Source organism: Thunnus albacares, chromosome 4, assembly GCF_914725855.1.
Source record: "Thunnus albacares chromosome 4, fThuAlb1.1, whole genome shotgun sequence".
Classification (NCBI taxonomy): domain Eukaryota; kingdom Metazoa; phylum Chordata; class Actinopteri; order Scombriformes; family Scombridae; genus Thunnus; species Thunnus albacares.
Window position 1 is genome coordinate 10713682 of NC_058109.1, and position 20579 is coordinate 10734260.

The 20579-nt window shown below is 39.2% G+C and overlaps 1 protein-coding gene across 2 annotated transcripts in view; it reads right to left on the bottom strand.

Annotated features, from left to right (window-relative positions):
* Positions 1–3840, bottom strand: part of LOC122980436 (rap1 GTPase-activating protein 1-like) — a 93406-nt gene extending 89566 nt beyond the window's left edge. The window contains exon 1 of one of the 2 annotated variants that reach the window (XM_044348460.1): positions 3462–3840. The gene's annotated coding sequence lies outside the window, so the exon portion shown is untranslated. The remainder of the gene's footprint in view (positions 1–3461) is intronic. The other variant, XM_044348462.1, reaches the window with a different exon arrangement.
* Between the last annotated feature and the right edge of the window lie 16739 nt (positions 3841–20579).

A 20579-nucleotide genomic window follows, 5' to 3' on the forward strand; every position in this document is an offset into this window, starting at 1 on the left:
AGGCAGCCAGTTCCTCCCCATTTCATCAAAATCAGACTGGTGGTGCATCAGTTATGACCTCTGAGCACCTGAAATTTAGATCTTTGTTAACTGTATCCTTAACCTTCTGTGTAATTAATAAACACCAGAGTGGCAGACTGACAGTGTGATGTTTTTAATCAGTTTTCAAAGACAAATGGTCAACTTGAACTTATCTACTGAAGGACAGAGGAACATCCTCCAACAGTTTTCTACATTATGTGATTCAGTGCTAATTTACTGTACTGTCAACAAGATGTGAAGAACACTGTGAGAAATTTGTAAGAATATAATGTAATATCACTTAGTTACTGGCATTTCTTACATAAGCAATAAAGGTACAAGTGTAAACAGTTCCTGGCCCTGGGTCATTCAAAGGATAATTGCAAAGTATTTTATTGTGTAAAACTGCCTGACTTGGGGCATAAATGCAGTCTGTTTACAGTAAAAATGTGCAGAGGTACATGAGAAGTCCACAAGGTGAATGTTAAATTAGGATACTGCCTGAAAATTGAAGAGAAACTACAGACTGAAAGCTTTAAGGATTACTGGAAATATATTATAAATGCCACTTAAATTAGAAACATGTCAAAAGAGGGGCAACAACGTAGCTGCAGCTACATTAAGAAGAAGAACAAAAGAGAGGCTTCATAAAGTAGGGCAAATTTAAGCTCAAAAAGAAAAGGGTTGTTTTTTTTTTTTAAATGAATCACTTTGCCTTCACAGTTGAAAATTGTTTGCTCTGAATTTGTGTGTACTGTGCGTATTGTACGTACTGTACGTACTATGCCCACATTTTCATTCTCATACTGTGGCACACAGTATGAGAATGAAAATGGATGATTTCCCTCAGTGTTAATTGATCTGAGTGCAGAGTTGGCGGTCAGTTTCATCGATGCATTTAAGGCCACAGGAACAGCTGTAGCATTTGCTGAGCTGCGTGTGACAAATCCTCTAATGCCTTATAATCTTTTAGTTGCAAAGCCAAATACGTTGATCTTAGGAGGGTTTGGGCAAAACTAAAAGGTACATGGTGACGGGCAAAAAAAACGTATGACTCAACTATAAAGAAAAGCAGACTTGTGGTGACGTGCTGATTCATCACTGCCTGTGTGAACAAAGTTCAATGCTACATGAATCCTCTGGACCATTAGTGGTGGTTACTTTCAGGTGGTGACTTGACCATCTGGGTTTGATGTTACTTTAATTGGCCTTCTTTCATGAGGAACCGGAGATTCCCAACATGGACCATGAAGCAACAAGCTATTTGAGTCTCAGTGAATTCAGGACTCACTTTAATATCCAAGTTGTTGTTTTAAATACCCCCATCTGGAACTGAAATTCTATTTATATAGCCATACAAACTACACTTTCCTGCAAAATAATGCGTTATTTGAACATTCAAATGATTTAGAAAGATTTTGAGCAAAGTGTTTGCACTACACTAAAATAACTTGAGTATTAATAACCATGGGAGAAAATGTTTTATTTGTCAGGGAAGTATTAAACACTATTAAAGACAGATGATAGATTCTCAACTATTCTTACAGCCAATTACTATAGGGAATGGTTTATGGCTCCTAAGTGGTCAGTAAAATCCAAGCCAACTTGGCACTCAATGTCTTTTATACTATTTATGTCTCTTCTTCAGAAAATATAAAAGTTAAAGCTTTGATAAACCAGAGTCTAGATTTAATGTGGGAAAGCGAGCTGTGCCACTGACATTTACTTGTGTAAAATGTTGTTGATTCTTACATTAATGTAGCTTTTTGTTTGTTCAATAATTATGTTTTGTAAGTCAGTGAGAGCTCATGTGTTGAAGGAATACAAGTCTAACCCTTCTCATTACTAGCAAGGCAGCTGTCATACATGTTTCATCCACTGATCTAATCTATACAAACAACACATTATTCGTCCTTTCTGGACAGAATAAAGCACTCTCACGCCGCTCTTGACCCTTTTACCCATTTGACTGGCAGGCTTAATTACAGTGATTGTGCATGAACTAAAAAGGAATATACCACCCTCATTTTCACTTACAAAAAAATGGTTTAGGGGTCAGCAGGATATTACAGAGAAGATGGATTATTCATTTTAGCTGTCAAGATCAAAGTTTTAAGGCATATTTGTAATGACATGGTACACTTTGAAAAGTAAAAAGCAAGTTGGAAGGGGAAGAGAGCATGTTTGACATTCAACAAAGGTGATCGACCAGACCGCCCAGTGTGCAGCAAGGTTATGGTATAAATGCCTGCAGCCTGCTGGGCATCCAGGACACCCAGGTCTAGGGTTGTACAGGTTGTCCAGGACCGTGCAGGTTGTCATTAGGATTCAAAGAGACACATGTACCCCAGATGGACTACTGTATGGAAGCAATTACCTCAAAACCGAATCAACTGCATCATTCTCCTTCACTTTCTGAACAAACCGGCGGCCAGAAAACTACTAAAATAACAGCTGTAACGCTACAGAGATCAAAGGATGAACTGGAGTGTTGTGACACTCTTTCATGTGTCTGTACTGGCAAAGGATAAAATCCTCCCCACAATAGTCACCTCCATTTATGGACAAACAGACACAGACACCCTGCACATTCACGCAGATACACATATTCACACAGGAGCTGCTCAGCACCGGTTGTTGAATGCCTTGCTCAGAGGCACTACAGTTTGATGGCGAGAGTGGGTCATCTATTGTCTCATTTCCCCCTCCAAGATTTTCACAGATGGGATTCAAACCAGAAGACTTCAACACAAAAGCCCTTTTCAAAAATGTTCCCTTAATTGGATATACAATATTTGGCAAAAGGAAAAATGCAGATACAGAAAAAAATAAAGAATCAGCAATATTTGCTCCTAAGCTTCCCTGCAGTGAGTTAAGTTGTCTGAGTTTTAAACTCACTTGTGCCATATCAAAGAATATCTACTGCAATTGCATAGCAAACTAAAATAGAACAAAAATAAACTGTAAATCAGGATTGCCTCTGCATGTTAATGCATTTTGATCAAATGTATTTTTCTATATTTAGTAAGTTATTTAATATACATTCCTAATTGGAAATGGGGATTTTATATTTAATGGCAATGGCGAAATTAATCACACATGATTTGTTTAATTAATTAGGCTGCTGCTGTAACTGTAAGTAATCATGTAGCCTGTAAAAACATCATTAAAAAATACCTTTCAATATATCCAATATACAGTTGAATCTGATTTCTCTTAGAATATATGATCGTCTCCTCCTTTGTCAGGTGCACATGCTCTGCCACAGCATGCATGGGATTTTCCCCCCCCCCCCCCCCCAAATATTTCAAGAAAAACATCCCTGATTGCAGTTGTTAATTGGGTTCGTATCACGTATAACAACGCGAGATTATACCCAGGGAACAATAACAATTTTGCTGAAATGACTGCTTTTTAAAAAAAAAAAAAAGTTCTCTTACCTTTGTGGAGAATTATGAAAGATCCTCTCCTTACCGCTGTGAAGATGAACGAAACAAAGGTAGGTCAATGCTTTAATTTTGCAGAAGATGAAGGGAGGGAATTATTGTCGCATAGGTGGAACAGCGTTTAAAAAAAAAAAAAAAAAAAAAAAAGAAGCGTATTTTAGCTGCTGTCCCTTTTCAGTAGCCTGCTAGAGGCGGCAGAGCAGAGAGGTGAGCGGATGTTAAGACAGATCCTCCGCACGTATCAGCCCGTATCTGATGCTCAAGTCTCTCTTTTCCTTTCTTTTAAATCGCACATGCTGTCACTGTCATGTGATCATTCCCCACCGACCAATGCGCTCCCTACTACTCCTCAATCCACACACACACCACACTGTCTTATGATCCACGCACACCAAATAATGCTGCAGCTTACTATGCAGGTTTTAGCAGCCGGCAGGGGGGGGGGGGGGATATACGTTCGACTTACATACTTTGCATATAATTGGCTAATTTGAATGCATTGCAAGCAAAAAAAAACTAATTTGAATAATTGTGAGGGATCTTAAGGACATCTGCTCATTTTCATACAGTTCATAATTCACTGCAGTCAGACAGCTGAGGGGATGCTGCGTGAGGTGTTCTTAGAAGACACACTAAGGTTTTTGGTGGTTTACTTACTAAAAGCATAAAAACATGAAAAGCTCATTCACTCAAACTCAAGGGTACGCTTTTTCTCCATTTTGTGAGACATCTTCTTGATGTAACCCGCTTGGCTTCCAACACACCATCCTCTCTTTAAAGCATCATCCATCTTTCGTGTCATTCCTCGTCCATCAGCGATTTGTGTTTGGCTGGATTTCGCCTCAGGCACTGCTGATGTGAGGGATTTGATGTCTACGGTCTGTGTGAAACCACGTGAATCCAGCAGGTGAAATTATGGATTCTGTCAGGGTTATGGGTAGAAGCGCGGTGAGTGACCCATCAAACCACAAAGTTAGATTTAGACACAAGATTAAGATGGTAATGTTTGGGAGTAAGCCTTAAGATTGGCATGTTTACATATTAAATTGACAATGGTTATATTTAGAGTAAATAAAGGTAATTCAAAAAAGCTCTTCAGCTCAACAGGTGCTGGACCAATCGTTTTCTAATATGTACGTGATATAATGTGCTTGTAGAAATGTTTTGTGCCTGATGAAGATCTATCGCTTATCAGAAAGTTGCTCAACAGCAGCAAAATATTTAAAAAATTATAATAAAATAAATAATTATGGGAGCAAAACGGTGTTCATTTAATGTTTTTAGTCATACTAGCAACATTGCTATATAGATGGCAATGTCCTTTGGTCAAGATTGAAATATCTCAACAACTATTGGATGGATTGCCATTTAATTTTGTACAGACACTCTTGGTCCCCAGAGGATGAATCCTAAAGACTTTGATGATCCCTTGACTTGTCCTCCGGTGCCAGCTTGACATTTTCACTTTTTACTTACACTTTGGCCCGATTATTGCACTCTTCTGCCTCTGGACGTTTGGCCGCCCCATCACTCATCTCTGTCAAAGCTCTTCTCTGTTCTGGCTCTGCAATGGTGAAATAAAATCCCCACTGAAGTGAAGACAGCAGAGTCACTGCCCATCTTCTTCTGTCGCACGCCAAAAACCCACCTTTTCAGATTACATCTCACTAATCCTCGCTAGCACTTACTTACGTCTCACTTCTCTAAAAAACAGAGGAAAAAGACATGTTCAAGCACTTATGCTGTGACACTGAACATGTTTTCAGTTTTGGATGGTCTTGCTCCCATGTGGTTTGAATGCACTTATTGTAATTAACTTTGTACAAAAGCGTCTGGCAAATTAATATAATTTAATTCGTGCAGTTTGGTCTCCACAGCTATTAGATGGATTGAAATTTGGTTCAGATATTCATGTCCCCCCAGGATGAATTGTAATGACTTTAGTGACATCTAGCACCATCATCAGGTCAATATTTCAGTTTGGTTTAGGATAAAACAACTGCATAACTAATGATATTCCTCATTAAGCCTCAGGTGTTCATTGTATTTACTGCTAATTAGTTAATTTTTGCATGCTAACATACTAAACTAAGATGACAAACATGGCAAATGTTACACCTGCTAAACATCAACACATTAGCATTGCCATTGTGAGCATGTTAGCATGATGACGTTAGCATAAAGGACTGCTGTCAGAGATTGTTCAGGTTAGTCAGGGTTAATGGGTTTGGTATCCAGGGATGACTTCCATCTCCACCTGTACAGACGTGCGGAGTCCAGCCTCCACCTATAGCATGTGCCCAGACTCCTATTAGTAAAGCATTACTAACATTTGCTCTGTCATCATAATCTTTAAAGTATAATGCCCAAAAACCAACAATAACCTGATACTGTACTTGCACTGTACTTACCCTCTGAAGAATTAATTTTCTCAGCTAATTTAATGGCAGGCTGACTGTTTTATTATTATATTATGAGATTTCAAAGTCAACATTTTGTCCACAGGCTGGTGCTATAGAGGAAAACTACTAGTCTCCAAAATGGGAGTGTTCGTCCTCTGGCGAGCATAAATATGTTCAGTAAATTTCATGGCAGTCTGTCTTTCAGAATTGGAAATTTATTTTGTGCAACTGGAAATTTTAACTTGATGGTGGCACTAGACCAATGATATGAGTGGGTCACCAAAATAATTAGGGACCAAGATAATGAGAACAATGAAAATTCACAGCAAATTACACGACAATGTGGCTACGGCCAGTTATTGTTGATATATTGAGACAATTGGACAGATGGAAGGACAGACTGACCTCATCATTGGTAGACAGTGTCTCTTCATTCTAGACAAAGCTAAAAGACAAAACTGTCACCATTTAATCAGCTTTTGTGTCTTATGGCAAACATCCATATCTCAGCATCACCTTCACAGCCAGACAGAACACTTCTATGTGGTGGAAACAAAAATCTCTCTCTTTTACAGTAAAAGCTTGAACCTCTAGCCAAAGCAGTTAACACTGTACAGTGACATCAGTCGCTTGCATCTATTTTTTAAGATGAATTGAAAGCAGAGTTGAGAGGGAAATCCTCTGTTGACTGTCTCCTCTATAATACATGCCAAATTGCCTGCAGCAGTTGAGTATCTCTTGTGTAACAGCATTATTTAGATGCATTTTAATGAAGAGCTTATTACTTCAAACCCAAACCTCACAGTGGAGTCCCACCTCTGCAGCTTGATAGGGCCTGGAGGTCTTCTTTTTTCGAGTCCCAAGCCAGTGTTTGGGAGGTGATTGCCTTGGTGTTCAGTGTGTAGATTGCATGCTTAAGGCAACATCCAGACAGCCCTATTTAATGCACTGCTGTGTGTGAAAGAGACAACAGATCCTTACTATAAGAGGCTACAGAAATGTCTGGAGCAGGGAGGTGTCAAAAGACTTAATGAGTCTGAGAGCATGTGTATCTGTGTAGGATTCCAGACAAGCTGTGGCACCATGCTGTGTCCAGAGTATTGCCTCTTTCTTAGTTTTTATCTTTTCTTCTTGGTATTTGTCTCTTACCATTATATGTCATCTCTCATCTGTACCTCTTTCTCTCTGTCTTCATATTTTGTTGGCAGCCAACCCAGCTGCCAGATTTTTGTTTGAGGTTCAATACTGACCGTCATTCACAGCAAAATCAATACACATCCACTTATCAAAAAGTATGTTTCTAGCAGCAGGTCATCTCAGCCTCATCTTTCTCCTTTTTTTCAGGAGTTAGTCAACACCTTTAGAAATAAGTTGAATTCACCTTCGCTGGAATAACAGTCGATCATCTTTACCACAGCTGCTTTTCTGAGCAAGGACAGTAAAAATCCCTTTATGGGTTGTTCTGAAAGCAACAATAAACAGAGTAAAGGTGCTTACATACCTCTCTTTCATCCCACATTTTGGCTTCAAAACCCTGACCTCCCTCCAAGTCATCTCTTTTACAAGGCTCCTGCTTTAAGTTTAATTCAAGTCTTTTATCAAGTCATGGCTGCACCACAATAACAGAAAACTTTATCACTAAAGCAACATAAAAATGGGACAGTCTATCAAGTACAGAAGTTTATATTTATTTTATCAAGCAAAGGAGGATCAGTCCAAAATCAGGGGGAAATCAGAATCAACTTTTTTTGAGAGGCCTTGGGAATTTACACCTTCAGCCTGTCCACTGCACAAGATACCACTGCAAGCTTTGTGATTGGCCGCACTGGCTGTTACTCATCAATCTCTGTCAGGGCTACCTCTCTAACCTTAAGTAAATGTACCATCAATCTTATCTAGAGTGTAAACTCATGATAGACCGCTTAGAGGCATGTCTCTTGCTCAGTATGGATTTGACAACCTTTTGTTTTTTTCATCACCCTTTTTTTTGTCTGAAATAATGAGGGATAAAAACACTTGTTTAACAGCTCTTGGTAGGCAACAAACAACACAACTACTTCAGTGTAGGCGTGTGTGTGTTAACTGTTTGAAGTGTGATTTCCTAAGTACAAGGAGTCATCAAAGAGCATTCATTTAAAACTGTCCGTAATCAAAACTGAATTATCACACTTTGACAAAATAATAAAGGTCACAAGCTGCCACGAGATACCTCTCTGTAGCAGATTCTTTGTTTGTTTATTTGCACAATGTATAAAAAAAAGATAAAATGTAAAAAGTCACTGCAAAATTTCAATTAACAATCTTTTTACCAGTTGTCCAATTTCAAGTATCTGGAAGTTCACTTAACAATAAATGTTTGTTTAAAGTATGGTCTATTAATGGAGGATGTTTTTATAACTATTTTAGTTAGCTTTTTTCTGAACAGCCTAGCATCTTATCCCTATTCTTATTGTTGCTGTTTTTCTTTATCACATTAACTTTGTATTATTATCTGTATTGCGTGTCTAGTAGCAGCACTTTGAATGTCCTCGGTTTTTATTGTGTTTTGTGTGTGTTAAATGTTTCTGTGCTGCCTTGCTGCAAAAACAATTTTCTCTTGTAAGCCAATAAACTCGATTTTATTTATGTGGCACTTTACACAAAACACATTCAATCCAAAGTGCTTTACAGCTCACAGAGGAAAACAAAATGAAAGAAAGGACACAAGACACAGTAGAAGAAGAGGAAAAGAGAAAGTTTTTAAGATTTAAGAGAGAGAGAGAAGAAAATAAATAAATAAAAATTCCTCATATAACGTATAGGGAATGGACAAAATAACATGAACACAATCTAATGCATTTCAGTATCCCTGCACTGATGCTACCTTTGTGAAGCTAACGTTATTCAGCTTTTTTAGTGTCTGTGTCAGAGATGTGGAGATTTTGTTCCTGCTTGCCCCCAAGAGAAAAGTCAATCTTAAATCATGTTCATATTTTACGAAGTCCTATTGGTCTGAGCCCAAATATTCAGCAAATGGATATTGATTTTTTGGAACACCTACAGCTTATTGAAGGCGATTCAGTCATCTCTTCTGACTCAATTGTCATTAGCTGGGAGGTTATTAGATTTCTGTGGCCTTGGAAAATTCAATTTCAGAAATCATAGTGTGACATTCAGAGCACAGGCCGTTGTTATGAATGTCATTCAGGTGGAAGTGCCTGAGGAAAAAGACACTCCGTCATAATAATGGTCCAGTCAGTATAGAGTTTGACAGCTTTAACAACTTGAACAGATGTTTTAAACGCAACATTATAACATAAGTTTGCCCTTTTGTCTTTAGTCTTTAGATCATTAGTGATAATCATGTACAATTTAAAGAAATTAGGATTTAATTCAATGAGAATTTGTCCCTCTACAGTATGACCTCGGGTTGTAATACTGTGTCTTGTTTTATAATGATGCTGAGGGTTACTTAGTTTACTCAGAGCTACTTCTATTCTATTCATCATTTCAACATCTTTATATAAAACATAAACCATGTGCTGTTCAATGCAGTGCTGTTCTCAGTGAGGATGTGAAGATGGTAGGCATAGAAGTCGGTGAACAATCCACAGAGCAGGCCCGCGTTTCAGCAGGCTGAGCAAGGACACGGTCTGCCTGTCGGGAGAAGGGCATCAAGGCTGCCTAATAGATCTGTATTCATTATTCAGACCTTGGCTCCACACTGCACAGAAAATTTGCAGAGAAATGTCAACATAATGTGCCTGTAACGAGCTGCGCTGTCATAACACGATAGAGATAGGGCTTTTGAAAGGATGAGGTGTTGTTTTTTTTTGGTTTGCTGTCATGTAGCACAAGCTTTGCCATTGGATCCAGAAAACATAATTGTTACAAGAGTTTTAAAATAATGATTTCTTCTCGTTACACATTGTACATTAATATATGTTGCAATAGTCACTTTAGGTTCAAGTATTTCATTTTACATATCTGCTTTTACAGTATGCATAAATCTTGTATTGCACTGATTAGATAGTTCTCAAGGAATAGTTTAACATTCTGAGAAATGTACTCATTGATCCTCCGGTAGAGAGTTAGATGAGGAGATCAATAGTACTATAATATTTGTACAGTAAATATGAAGCTGCAGCCGGTTAGCTTAGCTTAGCACAAAGACTTGAAAGACTGGAAACAGGGGGAAGCTGCTAGCCTGGGTTCTGTCCAAAGATCAAGTCTACCAGCACCTCTGTTCACTAATTAACACGTTATATTGTGTTTGTTTAATACATAATTGATTAATCTGATGATTATTGGCCTTTCATTTTCTTGACTAATTGTTTGGTCTATAAAATGTCTGAAAATATTTAAATTCTGATCACAGTATCCTTGAGACTATGGTGGCATCTTCAAATGTTTAGTTTTATCCGACCAACAGTCCAAAACCCAAAGATATTCACTTGACAATGATGAAACGAGGAAAAGCAGCAAATACTCACATTAGAGAGGCTTGAAAAATGAGACCTAAATGATAAACACATGATCCAAATACCTGCAGGTTCATTTTCTGTCGATGGATTAACTGAATCATCAATTAATTAGGTAGTCCTGTTTCATTCACAGACAACGTGTTCAAAGGCTTTTCAGACACCGAAACACTGCACAGCGGTTTGTAATACTCACAGAAAGGATTTTACAACTCTGGGAAATTATCACGGTGGCAACTGCATTATCCTTTGTCATGACGATCGCAAATGTAAGTCAAATAAGGCATTCACATTACAAATTGATCTTCCAGGAATATGTGCTTGCGTGTATGTGATTAGCCAACGCAGCACCTTGCTGGATGACTTCACATTGCAGCAAAAGTTGTGCCTGGTTTAAGTTTTTAGCTGAACATTGTTTAGCGTTGTTTTGTCGGAGGTCTCACCCTGTTCCATCAGCAGACGGACCCAAATGAATGAGAGAGCTATGTCTTTTCATGCAGAGCTAATGTTGGTCTGAATGTGGCCGCTCAGCAAGATAAGTGACTCCCAAAATGACAAACTATTCTTGTAAGAGGATTTTAATACCCTTGTGCTTACAAAAGGTAGGTAAATTGGGTTTTGGGGAATTATGAGAAGGCTATAACTCCAGTATCTGGCAGAAACCGTGCACCATCTCTCACAGAGGCTGCAGTCAGTTCGATTTTTTAAAAAGTCCCATGCTAGAGTACCTTAATCATGTCATTTTAGTGAACTAATTCAGAGCTGCGCTGTTCACGAGCCCTATCTAATGAGGACAAATCTTCTTAGCCAGGTAAATCAGAGATGCGAGTGGGCGTCATTATTCTCCATAAGTCAGGTCCAGGCTCTCCTGTTAACCAGAGAACTTTATGTCCCTCTCGGCGCAGAGCTTCCGTATAAATAGACTCTCTACATGAGTCAGGATGCACTTGCATTTCAGAGTGAGAGACAGACCCCGGAGGATGGAGAACGTCAAAGCGCTGGTTGTGATTGTTATGTGCTGGCTTTTCAATAGCCGTGTAGAGCAGCGTGACTCCCTCTCTGCATGTGCTCTCGTCGGTTTATGTGACCCCATTTTAGAGTCATCGGCGTCTGAGACATGTTTGATAATGGATGTTTTAATGCAAAGGAGAATAAGCATATACGTTCATTTGAAAACATTTTTATAAATCCTTTTCATCTCATAAATCAAAGGTAATTACTCATTCTTCCCATTATTCATGCCAGCGTGTGTAGTGCCATAGACTTTCCACTTTACATGAGTCACGATTTATTCACATAAGAGTGGGAGACTGTGCACCACTGGGGGACTGATGCCTAAATTACACAATTTTATGTGTGCTGGCTTTTCAATAAACATTGGCTGATGCCAGTTATACTGCCTGTCTGCATGTGCTTCCATTACTTGATGTTTTATCTGCTGTTTGAATGTCTACTGTATCTGTAAGAGAGGCCTTATTAAAGTTTTGCAAGATCTTGACTCATGTGGATGAGAAAGTAATCAGTTTCATCCTCTGGCAAATTCAATTTTTTTGTACAAAGAGGACAAAAAGATTTGTTTTTAGTACTGCTTTTGCTCTACTGTGAATGTACTAGTTTGTAGTCATAATTATGTTGATGTCGGTAGGAAGAAATCATGACACCACTCACATTTATTGTCAGTCCTACACAGGCTGTATGCACTCTTTTTTTTCTGGATAATGCTGCATGTTGTCAGTAAAGGTGATTTGTTTCTGCTGAGATGCATGTGCAAATTGATTTGTCCGCTAAGGTGCTTTTAATTTAAGCTCCACAGACGCCACATGATCCTGACATGTGGGTGATGCTCTTTAGGATAGATGGAGGAGGACAATAGAAGCCCAAAAATCCTGTGGGAGGAATGTCACTCGTGCATTTGAAAACGACAATTGCGCCCATCAATAACATGCTCAGAGCAAAATACGTGGCTCCTTATCTGCAGAGGAAAATAAAAAAGGAAGAAGGTTATCTACAGCGCTACATCCTCTGATCTGTGAAGGGCCAAAATGTTCAGGATTCTCAGATGAAGTTTTAATCAGTGCTGGAAGATATGTTGATCCAAAGGGAGCACAGGTATAAAACATCTGTATGGTCTCCCGCTTGATGATTCCAGTAGATTGATAAGGTTTTCTAAGATGCTTTACCCTCTATCCCCTTTAGAAGCATCCTTATCCTTTTCTCCAGGGGCAACATGGCTGGGTGATCTGTTTCTGCTCGTCCGTGCCTCAAGCTCCATTGAGCCTGGGATCGATATAACCCAGTTTAATCTCAGTGCTGGTGTAATAAGCCAGTGCATTACTGCTGGGTGCTTTCTGTATGAGAAAAGAGCTTCCACCATGAGCTTCACCCAACCCCCCCATCCATGATTGAAAACCAGATCTGTGGAGTGTGCGTGTGTGTGTGTGTGTGTGTGGGTTGGAAGGTGTGAATGTACATTTTTTGTTGGGATAATAAGTTCAGCTGTGAGTAAGAGGCTGTTTGTCGTCGGTAAAGAGTGAAAACGCTGGAGCTGAAACTATGTAAGGCACCATAACTCAGCCTAATCTTGCAACAGATTATAGTAATGTTGTTTTGCAGAGAGAGAGGATTCCAATTTCAATTCTGAATTTAATTTAACCACCCGCTGAGGAGACTATAACTTAACCACAGGTCGTTTCCAAGGCTTTTCACTAAGGAGAAAAACATATTTCTTTTACTGCTTTTCTTGCTTCTGTTAATCTGCATTTTACTTCAACAACTACTGTCAGGCTGCAGCAGCATGTCCGTCCCCAGTGTCCCTGTGACTGCTGGCCCTCATAGAATACATATGTGTGACGAGTCAGTGGGTTCATCTATCAAGATGGTTTATTTGTGGGAATCATCCGTCACACATGTACCTCATGACTTATTGATCTGGTCAGACAACACGGGTCAGCGAGACACAGCTTGTTTTGCGGATGATTGGAGGCAGTGACTACCTGCAATCCAGGAGCGGCATGAAGGCGTGGTTGTGTTATTTCTAGGATTCTACCTCTGATGTTATAGGGGTCAGAAATGACGGACTGTGCACCTCCAGCTTTTCATTCCAGCACTTTTCCAGGCAACCATGTGCTACATGCGCTGCATTTATTTTTTTATGAGCAACAATTTATTGGCTTGTTAAGCATTGACAACAAAGCATATAAATATTAACGTGACATTTTATATACACTGTGTAAGCGTATACATAAGCGCTCATACAATTGTAATGGCACATCAGTAAAAACAGTTAGACATAAATAATCCACCGAAAAGAAGAGTTGACAACAAACAAATCCACAAAGACAAAAAAAAGAGGACAAAAAAGGGGGTGATATACTATAAACATAAATTATGTTTTACTGGTGGAAGGCAAAGTTTGGGTTTGTCAAATGTATGAACCATTGATATGATTAAGGAACTTTTCTTTACATAGGTGTTCAGTTTATGTACCAGCCTAATGGAGATTCTCTGCCTATAAATTGGTAGCAGGCACACACAGTAGGAGGCAATACAAGATTACTGCAAAGATGCACATTTACTGTGAAAATACAGCAATGATGATAGAGGTTCAACATGTGTTTGCAACGTTAGGTTGCTGGAATGAAAATGCAATTGATGAAATTTAAACCTACTATTTTCTTCCCAGCTCTAAATCAGCATTGACATATTATCCTCTTTTAAAGTTGAATGTGTTAGCAAACAGTAGATTATTTACATATCAATAGGAGAGTGTTTCTGGTGACCTCATAAATATAAGTCCAGTATTCACTCTCCTTTTTGCTCTGTTTTGTCCCCACTAACTTCTGAGGGAAATATCTGGTTCTTTTACTGCTAAATGCTCCATCATGTTAGTCACTAGTTTGCCTTTCTGCTGTTTGGTGCTGGACATGCAGCATACAGTGAGTATGAATAAGCTTCTTCCTCTGAAAACAGCTGCATCTGGAAATTTGATGGAATTTCAAAAATTTATGTGGTCGAGCAGACAGGTGTGACTCTGCAAATGAGGACTCTGTAACATCAGAACACAGAGAGCGTTTGCCACCACAGTTTTACGCCATTTTCAGTATTCCACAACCACACAGATGAATAAAATACTCAGCTTATACTCAGCATATTCAGCTTATACTTCATTTACATTTGTGCTCCTCTCGATCATTCATTCATGGTTGAGGCGGAACAGCAGAGAGCACCCTGTGTGTATTTCTTCCTATCCTTGCATGGCTGCCCTCTAATTTCCTGCCACAACCCAAAGCTCTGTCAATGGACTTTTCTCTGCCTTCCACCCAAAGCATGCTGGGATAGCCTCCAGCCCTTCTGTATGTGACAGTGAGTAAGTGAGCCATATGGAAGATGTAAATTTGTGCTCCTTTTTGACACCATCTAATGCACATAAATAAAAAGCAATATACAGTATAATAACAGAACATATACTGTCTCAAAGAAACCACGCAGAAATACTGAAGATGATTCACCCGCTGTTTTACTGTAACAGAGTATTTAAGCCTGTCTTCTTATCCTCCCTCCAACTCACTTTGTATATATCAACAGACAGCCCGCGTGTGTGTGTGTGTGTGTGTGTGTGTGTGTCTGTCTGTGTGTGCATGAGACACTTTGCACACAACTATTTAAAAGAGAAGGGATTGTGCTTTGCAGTGCAGCTGATTTAGTGGATATTGGTAATTGCTTTGCATAGTGACGTTGTTTAATTACAGCTTTCTTTCTTAGTTCCTGTTTTTTTTTTTTTTTTTTTTAAATGAGATACACACAACATGTGTGTGTGCATGTGACTGTGATTTGTGTGCTTATTATGTAGGCAGTTTAGTGTGTGTAACACTACATCACCACATCCAACACCAGCTTATTCTGTGTACTTAAAATCTCAAATGCCCAAGACATGAGATGAAGGCAAAGGTTTATAATAATTTAGTGTCTCATTTGTATTCATAGAGTCAAATTATTGATGATACCTATCTTTCTATTGCAGGGACTTGAAATCTAACTGAACAGCTTTTGAGTTTTGGTTAAGTTTGTTTGGCTCGTATTTCATTTTGCATCATATTTGCATTTTTATGCTCTCATCCAAAGCAGCTTACACTGAGCGAACCGACAGAATAAATTTCCTAAATTTCCTAGCGTGCCAACCACTACTCCTCCCATTAGTGTGGTACATGTTAATTATACAGTACTCAAGTTCAAGGGTTGAACTTGGGCGGCGTGGGCGGCTTCATCAAGTTTGTCACGGTGACTGAAAATGATGGTTTCTGCCTTAATATTCTCATTCCTGAATTCAGGAGATATCCTCACTGTCACCTTTGGACCTAAAGGTCTTGTGGTTGTCCACTCAGTGGAGTGCTGCACCGCTGCATATGCAGAGCTGGCTGAGCTGTACTACAAGCCCACTGTGGGTCCTCTGGGATCATGGCTTGTGGGGTGGAGGATGGGAATCCAGGGCTCACTGTGGCGGAGCTGCTGAATTATTCATGTCCCCCCACCCTGCCTGCCTACATTCCTCTCTGCAGTGCATCGACTGAGACCTCCATAACAGTGTGAATGAAAGATCTGTCTTTCCCCTTCACTAAATCGTAAATGGGGGGATCTTTGTCGGTTTTTGCAGCAACGTGTACGGAGGCGGCTACTAGATACACTCATCATGATACCACAGAATATTACAGGTGCCGAAATTGGACTGAATTAATACCAAAACTTTAACACAAAGGATGATCCAGAGGTTATTTTACTTCCCTTATTTTGTGAGCGTGAGCATAAATCTGTGTGTTCATTTTAAACTTTAAGCGGAAAGATAAAAACACCACCACTGAAATCAATATTTCTTGTACTGTAGGAATATACAAACCACAAGCGAGCTGTTTGCTCAAGCAAACATACTGCACACATCTGTTACTGGCACTTACACAAGTTCATGTGCTGACAAAAAAGCACACACACACACACACACATTCACACTCAAGGCCCACACAACTTTCCTGAGAGGTGGTGTTAAACAGTGGCCAAGCTATCCTCTGTATAAATAGGAGGCTCTAAATTTGTCTGACCTTAGATACTGTGTAGAAAATGGATATGCTTGAGGGAGCACTTGTACTTGTTCCTTCCCATCAGCCTCCTTCAAAATGCCAAATTTGCTTTTCACCTCGCAGACAGAAAGCGTCAACCGCACGTTTCCACCAGCCCAGTATTAGGCCAGCTAATGAGAATTAGTTTTGCTCCTCATTAGCATTCACCAGAGTCTCAAGAAGGCGAGCCTTATAAGACGAACCGCAGGCTACTGTTCCTCATGCTGAGTTTTCCATGATAGATAGATAGATAGATAGAGAGATAGATAGATGGATAGATAGATGGATAGACCACAGGTTTCCTTCAGTTTCTCTAGCACTTGACTCGAAATGAAACTACAAAGCGAAGGGGGTGGGCTGTGCCTCCTGTGGTGTTTTCAATGCATCATAATTTCCTCCACATAGCCTTTACTAGAACACATCATGTCCACACACAACTGTGGCTCCCTCCCCCAGCAGCGTCATCCTCACCCTTTTATGTCCACTTCACCTCCTTGTTGTTCACCCACTAATGCCCTGCTGCTGTTTGGCTGTTTGCTCCTAACACTTTTTGCCATCTTACTCTCCCCGATGCCCCCTCCCTCTTTATCTCAAGGTTCATTTCGTCGTCATGTTGCTCACACTGTGTCAGTCCTGAATGTCTCAAGCTGTCACAGTTTGTCACAGCTGATGTGCGACGTCAGAAATAATTGCTCAAGAAAGAAAATGAATAGCAGCGTGTTCTCAGGCATCTCTCTCTCTCTCTCTCTCTCTCTCTCCTTTCAGTGCACGAGGTCAATAAGGTACACTGAGACGAGAATAAGACAGGATGTTTTAACCCTACATAGATATATATAATTATGATTAAGGGAAGGCACTTTCTTGGCTTATGTTAAAGCTTTTTTTGTTGCTGAAACATTTTAGAATTGAATCTCTTCTCTTAAATATTCCTGTTTGATTAATTTGTCCTCTGCCTTTGGGGAAATTTTACATACAAGCCCACTGCGATGTCTTATTTTTTCCACAAATCTAAAGAGAGGCTGCATTTTGACTGAAGCCACTGGAGCATGGCTGTATGACCCAGAGGGATCAGGGATCTCTAAGTTGATTTGCATAACAAAGTCTTGATTACACACAGTGATTGCAATTGCTATCAGAGGGGATTTTGAAGTTGATGAATGCTCACTCCTCATGAAGATACAAAGTCAGCTAAAAGCTTACAGTGCCCCCCATCCCGCCCTCCATCTTCAATCGACTTACTGCTAAAATAAACGCTGCCTCGTGTGTACGCTGTTACCAAATCTTATAAAGTTCAACTCTGTTTGTGAGGAGTGACTGTGCACAGCTTGTTAAAAACAATGACTCAAAAAAGATTTTTTCAATTATTAAAACTGCAGGACATTAAAAACAGCTGACATATATGCACCCCGAGCTGTTTGACATAAACTCATGCTGCAGTTGTTTTTTTCCACAATTGGGTCTTATTTGAGGTTTTATTATTATAAGATTTGGTCATCATTCTTACCTTTTATTATAATGATGTTCCCAGATTTCAGCAATTACTTTGGTGGGTATAATGTTACCACAAAAAATAGAAACGATACCAAAGCAAGACAAGTTGTAATAAAATTATTTTTAACAAGTTTCCGTATTTTTTAGGTGTCTTGGAGAACTTCCAGAGAGAAATAATTTCTGTTTCTGCTTCACAATTAACAAGGCTGCTAATGTACAGTATATATAGTATGTGTTTGTTATATGTTATATGTGTAAACTCATTTTGTATCCTTATAATGTATCTGGGCAGCACGGTAGCTCAGTGCTTAACACTGTTGCCTCACAGTAAGAAGGTCCTGGGTTTGAACCCCAGCTTTCCCAGTTCCTCCTTGTGTGGTGTTTGCATGTTCTTCCCATGTTTGTGTGGGTTTCTGCCAGTGCCCCTGACCACTGGCACTGGCACAAAAAAAGAACTGGAGTTGGTCCCTGGGCGCCCACTGCAGCTGCCCATCGCTCGTAGAGTATGGGATGGGTCAGATGCAGAGGATGACTTTTATTTCAATGTATACGAGTGCAGAGAAATGACAATAAAGTCTGAATCTTAATCTTAAGTATGCCACACTCATCAATATGTATTCCTAAAATGTTACTCACTGCATTTCCCGAGTAGATATCAGTCTTCATCATCATAATCTACTTCCTCATGTGTTCCTCATGAGGGTACAAAGTGCTGACTTCAGCAGAGATATCTTGAAGATTAAAAAAAGAAATCAAAGGCACACTCGTGCTCTTGTGCATAATAAATAGTGTTTTGACTTACAATGACATTCACTGCAAAAAAAAAAAAAAAAAAAAAAAGGCGTGAGCTGAATCACTGGTGTTTGATAATGTAAAATCTTGCATCGTGTCAAGAATACACAGCTGACATGTTGACCTGTTATTCCTTCAGGGGTGCAATCTAGCTGGATCGAATATTAATTGCTGTCACTGACTTGATAAAATGTTTTTGTAATCCTCCAACAGAGCTATACTTGTTTTTACTTTACCCTGCTATCACCTCTATTATCTGCAGTATCTAAGCGTTTTCTACAAATTTTGTTAATCTTCTACCTTAACTTGGCATCATCGACCCATACAATGTTTAAACAGGACTATCCTCAGGTCATAAGTTGGCGGTAGAACACCTGTGGCAGGGGGGGGGGGCAGAGAGGCAGGCAGGGAGACTCAGAAATGGCATAATCACCAGGGGCACCAGGTTAATGAACACACCACAGGAGCAGCAGAAACAATAACAATATGAGGGCTCCGCTCCACGACTCCTAACAGGATGGGAGAGGATACCTACTGTACATCTGTCATCTGTCTTCATTTGTTGTTGTTGTTTTATTTGTTTTTATTTATTTTATATCATAGAATATATGGGTATACACATTCCTTTCAACAGTATGAGCAAAACTTTCTGCTTCAGTTCCTCTGCTGTTACATTTACAGGCAGTCAATGGTCCCATTAGGATAACATGAGGCACATTGCGGGGCTGCCCTCTGTCCCCTCATCCATTTGTTCTACCAGTGGAACGAATCACTCAGCCAATTAGATTATCCACCAATAATAATAATTATTACATACGGTATGTATGGAAATGTATTATTTTTTCAAGGAACAATGCCATTAGTCGTCCCACCGTCTTGGCTCATAAAACACAAAATGGTTTACATTTATAATGAAGCACATCCTGAAGTCTATAGTCACGCTAGCAGCGCTGTGAGACTGTACTTTGGCACAGTGGTGCTTTGAGCTAAATGCCAATATCAACATGCTAACATACTCACAATGATATGCTATTATCCTGATGTCCAGCAGGTGTAATGTTTCGAGTTTTCACCCTCTCAATTTAGCTTGTTAGCATGCTAACATTTTCAAAGTACAGCTGAAGCTGATGGGAATGACATTTGTTCTGAAGATATTTGGTTCTAAACCAAAGAATTGGACGAATTAAATTTAACTTCATGATGGCACTAGATGAAATGTCACAAACATTATTACAATTCATCCTAAGGGGGACACTGATGTCTGTACCAATCTTCATCCACACACTGTAACATTTGTCATATAACACTGTCAGTACATACAATTTTATGTGGGAATGCCACATTGCATATAATATTTGAATTCATGTACAGTACGTTCTGTGAATCATGCATGTAAAACAGAATATTATATCTGATAACTTCCTCAAGTTATGCTCTTTTACTGTGTGATCTATCCAATAGATGGCAGCAAACTATCACTTCCTATTAGTTAATCATTCAATGCACTTTTAGTTATTCTCCTCCCAGAGATTTCTGTTCTCAAAATCAGTTGAATATGTAAAGATTCTCATACTGTTGGACTAAAATCCGCCTTCACCATTTCACAAATGTTCTTAATCGAAAATCCATGAGACAGTAGTGCCTGTATATGCCGTTATATCTTGTATGCATGTGTATGCACTGTATATATTGTTAAGGAGTAGCTATTCACATTCCATGTATATTATTTCTTTGACCTTGTGTGTTATTATCATAAATAGGGGGCTCACATCAATTTATTTATGGAATTATTTATATGATGTATAATTCATCTTTTTTTTTAAATTATGGAGTAGCTTTTATAAGGCTAGTATTTTATAA